Here is a 13,228-nt window from a genome sequence, read left to right as displayed (position 1 = left end):
ATATGCATTCCATTTCTTTTAAACTTTTGCATTCTCAAAACTATATTGATACCTCAAAGCATACCCTTTGCTGTTGAAAACAGCCTTTCAAGTATAAAGACACACACATCACTTTCCTTAAATCTTATATAAGGCAAGGGCCTAGATTCCTATCAGAAAATGTATTTCAAGAATGCTTTTTTGGTAGTTCCTGTGGCCTTATCTTATAGAGGAAGGTTTTTTTTTAAACATACACACAGTATTTGATGCACATTTTTATTGGAAAGAGCTTTTATTTCCTTAAATGTTTTGTTGTCTAAGTGTGAAAAGTATCCTGCAGTGGAATTTAGTGGCACAGATGCTTATTGTGATAGATGAGATGAACTTGCTTCCCTAAGCATGCATGGGCATGAAATGCATCTGGCTTCTGTACATAAAAGTCAGTTATGTTCCCAAATGTGTCTCTGCATTTACACAGACGTTTAGGGGCAGACACCCTACTGTTCCCTCAAAAGGCGGCTCTGCTTAATTATGAAGTTCAAGTTAGACCAGAAGTTGGAAAATACTAAATTCCACATTGCAGACAGAGCCTGAGCAGGTGATGTCACCACTGCATTCTAAGGTGGCAAGTCCTCAGAGAAGTCACTTATCACCTTACCATGGAGAAAAATAACCGTGTCCAGAACACAAGAGGATGCTTTAAGGTAGCGTACAATCAAGTGTGCAAACCTGTGCAATACATACCAGATGAAATCCAGTTCAGAGGCTCAGGAAAACAAACAAATGAGGATATGCTTTAAAAAATAGGACTTAATATAAACAGTCGTGAGAGTAAAACTATTGCTAAGCACATAGGAAACATAAACCAGGCTTTCAGGAAGGAGTTTGGCACATGTGTGCACTGGTAGGAGATGTAATGTGCAGAAATCTGGCCTTTTGTGGCATAGCAACTAAAGTTCCTTTTCTATTGTCCAGACAACCTTAAATATTCCTTTATGCAGTACTATTTTAAAAAGGCCATCTACTGTGCACAATGTGTTAGCATCAAGGACATGAAATTTATCTGGAATATACCAAAACTTTAATCAATAGACTAGGACCAAAGCTTTTAAAAACAGGTTTTCGTAGATAAATCATTATAAGTTATTATTTCCTCACCATAGGTAAGGCATGATAGATAACTTTACTTTTTCTCAGTCACTTAGTGTGTAGGTAGAATAATGACCCTTAGCAGGATGACCTTTTGAATGTGTTGTTAGGCAGCATGGAAGCATTATGATTAGAGGTGGAATTAAGATTGCTAATCACCTCACCTTAAACTGGAGCGATTATCCTGAATTATCTAGGTGGGCCCACTGTAGTCACAAAGAACCTTCAGACAGGAAGGCGGAGAGACCAGAGTGAGCAGAAGAGCTTGGGAAAACTGGAGCCGAGGCTGAAGTGATGTGCTGTGTCCAAGATGTGCAGAGGCCAAGAGCTCAGGGATACATGTGACCCCTCAAACCTGGTGAATTCTCCCCTGGAATCTCTAGACAAAATATACACTTGATGATACCTTGATTTTAGCACACTAAGACCCATTTTGGACTTCTGACCCCCAGAAGTATAAAGAAAAAAAATGTGTTGTTTTAAGCCTCTGAGTTTATGTTAATTTACTGTAACAGCAGTAAGAAACTAACACAGTAAGACGGCTTTTATTTTTATGTGATGTATAGAATTAAATTGGATATGCTAGGAAATATTGGAAATTTATTGATTTATTTTTTTGTCTGAGCTGGAGTCTGGCTCTGTCGCCCAGGCTGGAGTGCAGTGGCGTGATCTCGGCTCACTGCATGCTCTGCCTCCCGGGTTCCCGCCATTCTCCTGCCTCAGCCTCCCGAGTAGCTGGGACTACAGGCGCCGCCACCACGCCGGCTAATTTTCTGTATTTTTAGTAGAGACGGGGTTTCACCGTGGTCTCGATCTCCTGACCTCGTGATCCGCCCGCCTCGGCCTCCCAAAGTGCTGGGATTACAAGTGTGAGCCACCGCGCCTGGCCAGGAATTTATTTTCTTAATATAGTTCTTCATATTAGAATAATGAGAACCATCGGGTAATGAAGTGTTCTATTTTGTGAAGGATGATTATATAAACAGTACGAAGGTTAAAAACCGGGCGGGACCGGCTGGGCACAATGGCTCGTTCATGTAATCCCAGCACTTTGGGAGGCCGGGGCAGGTGGATCTCTTGAGCCCAGGAGTCTCAGATCAGCCTGGGCAACATGTGAAACCCCATCTCCACAAAAATACAAAAACCAGGCAGACGTGGTGGCGGCGCCTGTGGTCCCAGCCACTCAGGAGGCTGCGGTGGAAGGATCGGAGCCCGGCAGGTGCAGGCTGCGGTGGACCGTGATTATGCCACTGCGCTCCAGTCTGGGTGACAGAGTAAGACCCTGTCTCCATTAAATAAACAGATAAATAAATATATATATAAGTAAAAGAGGAGGGTGTCTTTTGAAGGCTATTAAAGTCGTCTAAGTGTCCTCTGATTATATGAGGCTGGAATGGTGCATGGAATGTTGTGTTGAATAACCTGATACAGTCTCTGAAACTATAGAAGCATTAGTAATTTTAGCCTGAGAGTGCTATAATCTGGGATAATTTGGTCCAATACTTCCAGAGAGGGTTGAAGTTTTGAGATAGCTGGAGTTATTTCAGTTGAAGACCTGAATATGAGGCAACTGCATACTCAATTACAATTCAATTTCTACTCTTTATATAAGGTAGAAATGGGTAACATGTGGGACACTGTGTTAAAAGTAATGCAGCCATAGTGTAGTGGTAAAAGCAGATGAAAAGTACTATAATAGTCGTATAGATGAGGTACTGGAAAGAAGCAGAGTTGAAAAATTGGAGATAAATGTCAGTTTTCCAGAGCCATGGGATGAAAACCAAACAGGATTACAACAGATTCGATTCACTCAAGATGTCTAACTTGGTAATAGGTCAGAAAACTCAATTTGTCGTATTTTCTTAAAAGTACACAAAAATGTTCCTTTTGATGAAACACGTGTAGTGCACCTTCGGATTTGATTTTTCTTTATGTTCTGTAAACTGCTCACAGTAAAACAGAAAAAAAGTCTGACAAATATGATGGTCCTTAAATCTTGTAGGAGTATGATGCTTCTCCAAAGAATAGAGGTTTTCCTAGGAAGGCCCTAAGCAAGGAATCAAGTTTCCTTTTGCAAGAAATAAAATTCTCAAAAGTTCCCTGCACCTTGGAAAGGCTCTGGTTGAAATTAATAGCACAACGTTATTTATTTAAATTTTAACTTTTAAGTTCAGGGGTACAAGTGTAGGTTTGTTACAGAGGTAAGCTTATGCCATGGGATTGGTTGTACAGTTAATTTCATCACCCAGATATTAAGCCTAATATCCATTAGTTGTTTTTCCTGATCCTCATAGCAAATATTACCCCCATAAAGTTTTATGGTTACTTTTTTCTTATCTTCTGATTAATGCCATTAGATTCACCAATTGAAATTATTTTTCAGTAGTTTAATTCCCTCTAGAAGGTTTAAAAAATGTTTCCGAATTTCCTAAGTCTTCTTTCTTTGTTAGTCTTCTAAAAAGCTATATTCAATAGAATTCATGTGCTTAGGTAGTTTCACTAAAAGCGTATCTTCAACATTTGATCTGTTTAAAAGTTCTTAAGGTGTTAAGGAACATTAGGTATCAGAGTTTATGGCATTTGATTAATCTGAATAAATCTTGGCATCAAATTGAATTCAGCAAAAGTAACAGTGATAAATCAGAGAGCAATATTTGAAATGTCTCCAGGAAACATTTTAAAACAATTTTTAAGTTCACTAATTTGAGTCATTACACTTGGCCCTAATATGGTAGATTTTAAGTGAAGCTCAGTCGAACCTGGCAGATATCATATACAAACTTTTAATAGTCCTAACAATTCCTGTACCTCATTTGGATAAAGATTATTTCCAGAGCATCAGTGCTTTGACCAGAAAGGCATTTATTATTCTGTAACACTTTTCTTGAGAAATTAGCATGATTCATCATTTGAGTACGCTCTCTCAGATAAGATTCTAATATTTGGGTGTGAATAAAACTTCAGGGCATTGAAAACAGCTGGAAGATAGACAATAGGGTGATCATCCTCTCTTGTCATTCTCTATCAAGGTCCTCTTTAATTATTGGCCTAAACAGCTATAACTTTATGGTGAAAACAAACCGCTCGGATATAGCGTTAAAGGTTGAAATAATGAATTATACATAAATCGATTTAGTTCAGTTATATTCTGTTGAATTGGGAGAACATCGAATTTTTAAATTTCTCTGCATTTCTTGAAGTTAGGAATAAAAGCTGGGGTGGGGTCTCCTGAAATAATGAGGTCTAGAATAATTTCTGTTAAATTTACTTTTTAGTAGGATAAGTCTACTAAAATCAATATGAATGGAACCTTCAATGTACCACTGAAGATAATTAATCTTTGAGAGGTTAAGTAACCATTACAAGGTAATTTACCTAATTAGCAACTAAACCAACCAAATTTTAGATTTCTTAACTTTAAGACTATTGCTCACATAGTCACGTAAAGTATATCTTCCACATAGTCACAGGCAATCACAAGCTAACACGAGCAGTTAGCACAAAATAGATGTTCCACATAGAATGCAGAACAAAAAAAGACACTTTAAAAATCCTTTTCCCTTTTCCAAATTCATATTTAAAAAGTTTCTTGTGGAATTTCCCAAATACCAGCATGGCCACATATAATACAGATTGATACTCAGACCTCTAATGAGAAACAGTTAGAATTATGCTAAACAAGGAACATTCTATATTGATTTCACAAATTCTCCTCTTTCCACTTATAGTTTCTCATAAAATGTAACATGTTTGTCTCGTGTGGAGTCTGTATAGAAAAAGTGTGATAACTGAAGATATAGACACACAGGTGTATGTATGTCTGTGTGTTCCTGTGTATTATAGCCTTTCTTTAATGGTTTTCTCTTTATATATATATATACTTTAAGTTCTAGGACACATGTGCACAACGTGCAGGTTTGTTACATATGTATACATGTGCCATGTTGGTGTGCTGCACCCAGTAACTCATCATTTACATTAGGTATATCTCCAAATGCTGTCCCTCCCCCTCACCCCACCCCATGACAGGCCCCGGAGTGTGATGTTCCCCTTCCTGGGTCCATGTGTTCTCATTGTTCAATTCACACCTGTGAGTGAGAACATGCAGCGTTTGGTTTTTTTTGTCCTTGTGATAGTTTGCTGAGAATTATGGTTTCCAGCTTCATCCATGTGTCTACAAAGGACATGAACTCATCCTTTTTTATGGCTGCATAGTATTCCATGGTGTATATGTGCCACATTTTCTTTTTTTTTTCTTTTTTTTATTATACTTTAGGTTTTAGGGTACATATGCACAATGTGCAGGTTTGTTACATATGTATCCAGCCACATTTTCTTAATCCAGTCTATCATCGTTGGACGTTTGGGTTGGTTCCAAGTCTTTGCTATTGTGAATAGTGCCACAATAAACATATGTGTGCATGTGTCTTTATAGCAGCATGACTTATAATCCTTTGGGTATATATACATATATATATAAAAAAACTATATATATATATTTTTGGGACGGAGTTTCGCTCTGTCACCCAGCTGGAGTGCAGTGGCGCGATCTCGGCTCACTGCAAGCTCCGCCTCCCGGGTTCACACCATTCTCCTGCCTCAGCCTCCAGAGTAGCTGGGACTACAGGTGCCCGCCACCATGCCCGGCTAATTTTTTGCATTTTTAGTACAGACGGGGTTTCACCGTGTTAGCCAGGATGGTCTCGATCTCCTGACCTCATGATCCACCCTCCTCGGCCTCCCAAAGTGCTGGGATTACAGGCATGAACCACCGCGCCTGGTCTCTATTTAAGTTAGCTCTGTCCAGGGCAAACCAGCATTTCAAAGATACAAACTGTTTTTGCAAAAAACAGGTATACACCTATCCATAGTGCAGACATTATGTCTACTTATTTCTCTCTAAATAGATCTTTCATTTTAACAAGTACTTCACCTTCACAAAATTTAGTTGAGTCAGTGAACTCTTATCCAGATGCTATATCTTGGCCAGATTATCAAGAATTAAGCCTCACAGATAGGCTGTTTCCATTTCCTTTAACAAAGTTTATCAGTCCTGAGTTACTTCTTGATTTCTTGCCAGTGGCATATAATGATGACTCAGCCAAGTCAGTTCCCAGAGTTGGACTCTTTTTTTTCTTATACACAGGAAACTTCTTTTCCAAGAATACTTGTTCCAGTTGCTCACAATCTTCATAGTTGATGATTATAGAATGATCTATGTACTTTCAATGTACCTTCAAAAATGAGATCTGCAGCTGGATAAGACGTGTGTGTGTGTGTGTGTGTGTGTGTGTCTTAGTAGACTTAAACCGTTCATTGAATAAGAAGCCTAGTTGATAGTGTAAGGTGAGAGTTAGAAGAACAGGGAATTATTTGGTTTAAGGAATTGTGAAGAAATGTGCTATGCCATTAAAATTTTTCTCTACTTTTGTGTTAAATCTTAATTTTGTGCAGAATTTACTAAGCTGCAGGAAACTGTCAAAATTGACTCTTGCTAAGTTCCATATTGGTTTGTAATTATCTTAAAACAAAAGTTGGTTGATACTAAAGTGCAGTTTTTCCTCTAGCTTTCATAAATTGAGACAGGTCTTTTTCTCACCCTCCACATACCTATGGCTGGAAGCCGAGGTGGTTGTTCTTGGTTCCCGTTACAACTTCTAGACTGTTAATTTCTCCGCTCCTTGCAAATTAGACTGTTCCTTTGAAACTCAAACCCCTTGGAAATATCAGCCATGCCCCTTTGGTATTACCATCATCAACAGACCTCCCTCCTGGGCACTCTGGTCTTATTTTTTTTTTTTTTTTTGAGATGGAGTCTTGCTCTGTCACCCATGCTGGAGTGTAATGGTGTGATCTCGGCTCACTGCAACCTCCTCCTCCCGGTTTCAAGTGATTCTCCTGCCTCAGGTTCCTGAGTAACTGGGATTACAGGTGCATACCACCACACCCAGCTAATTTTTGTATTTTTGGTAGAGACGGGGTTTCGCCATGTTGGCCAGGCTGGTCTCAAACTCCTGACCTCAGGTGATATGCCTGCCTCAGCCCCCCAAAGTGCTGGGGTTACAGGCATGATCCACTGCACCTGGCCTCTTGCCATTTATTTAAGGCTTTAGATCTTTTGCTCAATATCATCTTCAGGCAAGTTCAGCCATCATTTTAGTGGCTCAGCTTTCACGTGAAAGGACCAGTACAAACCTCGGTTCCCCGTTTTTTGACATCTTTATTTCCATTACTTTTTTTCTTTCCTCCACTTTATTGTCATCAAATCTGAAACATTTTCTATAAGGGTATGTACCACCAGGATCTAGATGCAAATATTCTGCCTCCTGGACATCACTCCTTGCCAGCTCGTTGGCCCAGATGTCCTCATTCCTACAACCCTTCATTTTCACTGAGACTCTCCTTAGGACACAGATGCTGCTGCTCCCTCACGATCCATCCGTACTCTCTTGCTTTCAGTTTCCACGTTTTCCTCCTCAAATGCCATAGTTCATTTTTAGCATTCCCTTGCAACTACCCTGAGCTTCATTTTCCCACAATTTATTTGTTTCTGTTTCTCTTCCCAAATTTTAAATGTTGATGTTTCTAAGGGTTCTGTCCTAATTGCTCTTCTTTTCTCTCCACACACATACTCTCTCTAAGCTCTAAACACTACTAAACAGCTAATAATTTCCAGTCTTAGAGTTTGGTCCAGACCTTTATTCTGGGAGTTGATGATTTACGTGACAATAGCACTCGAATAATTCAGAGGTAACATGTCCTGGTTTCCCACATGATAGTAAGTGGCACTGCCAGCCATGCTAGACGCTTATAAGTCATTTTTGGCCCTTCCTCAATATTCTGACAATATCCAATTCAACATTCATTTAAAAAATATTTTGGTTCCAAATACATCTGTAATTTCCTCCACCTATTTTGATTTCCAATGTCCCCAGCCTAGCCAGAGCCACATATTTTCTTACCTACGCTTATTTTCTTAGGTCATCCTTAGTCAACTTACTTTAATTCTTATCTCCGACACCCTGTTAGCTACAGAGAAACCAAAGTGATCTCTTAACATGTCTTTCAGTTTCCAACTCTCCCACTTTTCTGGTGTACTTGGACTAAGATTTATGTTCCTCATAATTACTAATGAAGACCTCTACTGTTTCACATATCCTTCTCTTTCAGCCACGTCTCACATTACTCTTTCTCCCTTCTGTACTTCATCCAGATTCCTACTTTTCAGTTTTTCATTTCATCCAATTCACAGGTTTCTTCTACATGCCAAGATCTTGCTCATATATTAGGGTCCTTGAACACTGGGGGTTTTTCCTATAAGACGAATCTTTCTGTAGTGTATGAAAAGCTAACTCTTTTTATTCTCAGGTCTTAGCTTAAATATTCTCACTTGAAAGAAGTGGTTAGAGTCTGTATAATCCAAATTAATATTTCTTTTTTTCTTTTTCTTTTGAGACAGGGTCTTGCTGTGTCACCCAGGCTGGAGTGCAGTGCCACAATCTTGGCTCACGGAAACCTCTGCCTCCTGGGTTCAAGCAGTTTTCCTTTCTCAGCCTCCTGAGTAGCTGGGACTACAAGCGCACACCACTACACCCGGCTAACTTTTTAATTTTTAGTAGAGATGGGGTTTTGCCATGTTGATCACACTGGTCTCAAACTCCTGGACTCAAGTGATCCATCGGCCTTGGCCTCCCAAAATGCTGGCATTACAGGCATAAGCCACCACGCCCGGCCCAAATTAATATATCTATATATAAAAATTATATGTATGAATCTTATATAATGTGAATTAAGATTATATCTAATGTTCGCCCCAACACCCTTGTTGGATATTCAGTCCCTTGCTTCACTTTGCATGTGAACACATTTTGTAATAATCTCTTCACTTTGCTCAGTTGGATTTCTGTGCCTGTCTTCGTCTTCAGAATTGAAACCCTAGGAGTACAGGACTGTGGCTTTCTTATTCACCACTGCAGCTCCGTAACTAAGAGAGCATCTGATACATATGTGTGAAGGGAATTGGTTAAATATAGACCACTAGGTGCAGTGGAGTCCACAGCCTATTCACTTCATGTAGTTTCGAAGAAACAAATGCTTCTCAACATATACTAATGAATGAGATATGGGCCAGGGTATCTGGTCTGGCTGGAGATGGCTTAACTTTGAGTTCACTTGAGAGGGTATCAGTGTGAGCAGGAATGCTTTCACTCACTTCAAGAATTGCATGGTGTTGGCCGGGCGCGGTGGCTCTCGCTTGTAATCCCAGCACTTTGGGAGGCCGAGGCGGGCGGATCACGAGGGCAGAAGATCGAGACCACGGTGAAACCCCGTCTCCACTAAAAATACAAAAAAAATTAGCCAGTCGTGGTGTCGGGCGCCTGTAGTCCCAGCTACTTCGAGAGGCTGAGGCAGGAGAACGGCGTGAACACAGGAGGCGGAGCTTGCAGTGAGCCGAGATTGCACCACTGCACTCCAGCCTGGGTGACAGAGCGAGACTCCGTCTCAAAAAAAAAAAAAAAGAAGAAGAATTGCATGGTGTTTAGGGGGAAGAATCACCCCGCTTCTCTGGGGAGACATGAGGGCTCTGTGGCTCCTGTGGGCTCTCAAACTGTTGGAAGATGATTGCTAAACCTGAGTTTTCAGGTCTCCTAGTTATATTCATTTAAACTTATAGATGATTTGTCACTATTTTAAGTTGTTTTTCACTGAAAAGTCAGTCTGAATATAGAGCCTTATTTCATTCAGATCAGAAAAACTGGGTTTTGGTAAAATCTGTTTATCTATAATTTTTAAGTAAGTACAATTTTATAAACCAGTTATTCCTAACTTGAGAGGCCTGGAGGATTTATTACAATGTGTATTTCAGGGCCACGTCTGCAGAAGTTTTGATACAACATTTCCTTACTAATACCCCTGACAGCACATTTTAGCAGGCATCCTGTGTTATTCAGAAGCAGAACGTTTATGCACTACACTTTGGGAGAGAGAAGTGCATGTTATGTTACCATTTAAAGATGCCTGGTTCTTGTGGGGCAAATTGGCAAATGATTTATCTGAACTAATGGCAGAGTGGAATTTTAATACTTTAGGGTTTTCAGGAATCTTAGAGCTGTTTTCATTTGTCTCACACATACAGCCTGAACCTTGAAGACATTAATGAATTTGTCACAGAAATTAAATTGGGCCAAAATTTACATTTGCAACCCATGTCTGTGCTCTTCATTCTAAAGCACAATGGCCTAGAGTCATATTTTAACCTCTAAGTTTCATCTTATTAAAAAATAAAATAAAATAAATAATTGTAAATACATGCATGTATTATACCTATATATACAATTTATATACATTACAATATTAATTTGAATTACACATGACATCACTAGTAAAGGCCAGTTACAGTTTAGACTGAGATAAGCCCTGTGAGAATTTACTACGGTCAAAAAGACTCCTTTTAATAGTGACTCAGTGGCACCTACTCTAAGGACAAAGGCTCCAGTATGTATCCTAATCTAAGTTATTACTGAATGTGAGTCCTGTGATAGCTTCTAATGAAAATTTTCCATTGAAAAAAATCAATGTTAATAACTGGAACTCGAGAGCTGTAATGGGTTCTGCTGTGTTTTTCGGGCTTAGACTGTGTGCTATAATATGCTAAGAAGAGGAGTTGATGACCTGTGAGCTCTGGTCACTTCCTGATCTCATTTGACTCTTTGGTCTTTAGTTTTAAAAGGGTGATCAGAGAGGTTGCTTTATAATGGAGAAGTTGAACAAAAGGACCATCAACCTGCAGGCTCACTGGCACAGCGCAAGTTTCACCGGATAAGCATTTTAGTAAACAGGACTATTGCCAACAGCAATACTTGCAAGGAAGCTTTGTTACAGAGAGGATTTTTTTTTTTAAAGAAGCTGCTAGGAAAACTGACACTAGAAGCTAACTAGAGTCACTCTTTATAGATATCAATGAAATTGTAAGTCTGAAGACATTACTTACCTAGATACAGAAATGGACTTTATTTAAGAACCAACTTTATACATACCTAATATACCTAGGCTTGTTGATCCAGTTGGCTGGCTGGGGAAGAATAAAACCATCTAGAAGATCCACATGATGAGAGAAAGCATTCGGGGAGGGCAGACAGAGACATGATGCTGGCCACAGATAGAACCCAGAGACGCTCTGTGATTGAAGTAGTTCTAATACCTGGAAGCTTCGATTTGCTCTTATAACGTGTCTAAAGCCATTTAATTCAAGACTACCCTTCCTAGTTGGTACCTGTAGATGTAATGCATCTCCTAAGGTATTAGTCTAGGCTCCACCGGACAGAACAACTACCTGGAGGTAGGTGGTGGAGCCTCCGGACTCCGCGACACATTTCACAATGCTGTTTACTCCAAAACACTGGCCTTATTGAACTAATCTAGCTATTGGGTAAGACGAGAAGTAATACACGAACATTCTTAAAGTCTGTTCTCTTTTGCCTTGTGACCTTAAACATTTCAAAGACCAACATGAACACTATTGAATAGAATTGTGTTTCCATCGTCATAACTAATCTGAAAGCCTAAGTTATACCTCTTTCACTGCACATCCAATCTATTTTATGGGCAGAAGAGCACAATGGGCTCAGCTATGCAGGCTTTAGGAGTTATTTTAACCTTTAAAGAACAATAGACACAAGTAAAAGTACATACATAAAGTAGGCATTTTATATTTAATTTTTATTTTCATATGCATGAAAAGTGTGTTCCAAAAAAAGATTAGAGAAATCCATGGCATGTCTTTCTGGTTAATGTTACTTTATTTTTTGGTTCATCTACGCTACTACTTACAAGTTACTTGTTTTTTTTTTCATGGAAAATTTTTTTTAAATGAATTGATTTTACTTTTCATCAGCACAGTTGTTGACTAATACCAAAGTTAGTTAGAAGGTTATGATTTTTACATTTATAGAATGGCAGGGGCAGCATTTAGACAATACATCATAGTAACTTGGCATTTATGAAATATTAGTTTTCCATAAACATGAACTCAGAGAGGAAGGTTACATTTTTTTAAATTATAATAACATTTTGAAAACCATCTGTCCTTTAAAATGTTACTAAAATATATATTGGAACTGGTGTTTTAGATGCCAGTCCTTCCTGAAGAGTGTTTTGAGATTTTTTTCAAATACTGCCTCAGTTCTATATAAAATAGAAAATATTCTGCCTTGTAAAATGACTACTGGATGTAGGTAAGAAGAAGTTAAGGAAATATTACATAAAAGTAGATTTGCAAAGGTAATTTGCTGAAGGATTATTTACACTTTGATGAGTGGATCTGGATATTTTGATACTAAGTGAAAGTGGTTCCACTGGAATTAGAAGGGAATAGAGATCTGAAAGCAGGAGTGAAAAGAATGTGTGTAAGCCGGGCACGGTGGCTCATGCCTGACCTCAGGTGAGCTGCCCACCTCAGCCTCCCAAAGTGCTGGGATGACACGCTTGTTAAGTGGTACTCTAATTAATCAGTAACTTAAACCTCAAAAGAGATTCATTATGTACACAAAATTAATCTTGTGTAATCAAGTGTATAAGTAAAATTAATTGAAGAAATCAAAAAACGCAAGGTGGCTGACACCTGTAATCTCAGTGCTTTCGGAAGTCTAGGTGGGAGGATCCCTTGACTTAAGGAGGCTGAGACCAGTCAAGCAACACGGTGGGACCCCATCTCTGTAAAACAATTAGCCGGGGATGGTGGTGCGTGCCTGTAGTCCGAGCTACTTGAGAGGCTGAGGCAAAAGTATCGCTTGAGCCTAGGACTTGGAGTCTGCAGTGAGCTATGATCACACCACTGACTCCAGCCAGAGCAACAGAGGGAGACAATGAGAACACGTGGACACAGGAAGGGGAACATCACACTCTGGGGACTGTTGTGGGGTGGGGGGAGGGGCAGGGACAGCATTAGGAGATACACCTAATGCTAAATGACGAGTTAATGGGTGCAGCACACCAACATGGCACATGGATACATATGTAAGAAACCTGCACGTTGTGCACATGTACCCCAAAACTCAAAGTATAATAATAAATAAATAATAAACCACAAAACACTTGTAAT

This window comes from Symphalangus syndactylus, chromosome 13 (assembly GCF_028878055.3).
Source record: "Symphalangus syndactylus isolate Jambi chromosome 13, NHGRI_mSymSyn1-v2.1_pri, whole genome shotgun sequence".
NCBI classification, from domain to species: Eukaryota; Metazoa; Chordata; class Mammalia; order Primates; family Hylobatidae; genus Symphalangus; species Symphalangus syndactylus.
This window is presented reverse-complemented; position numbering follows the sequence as displayed.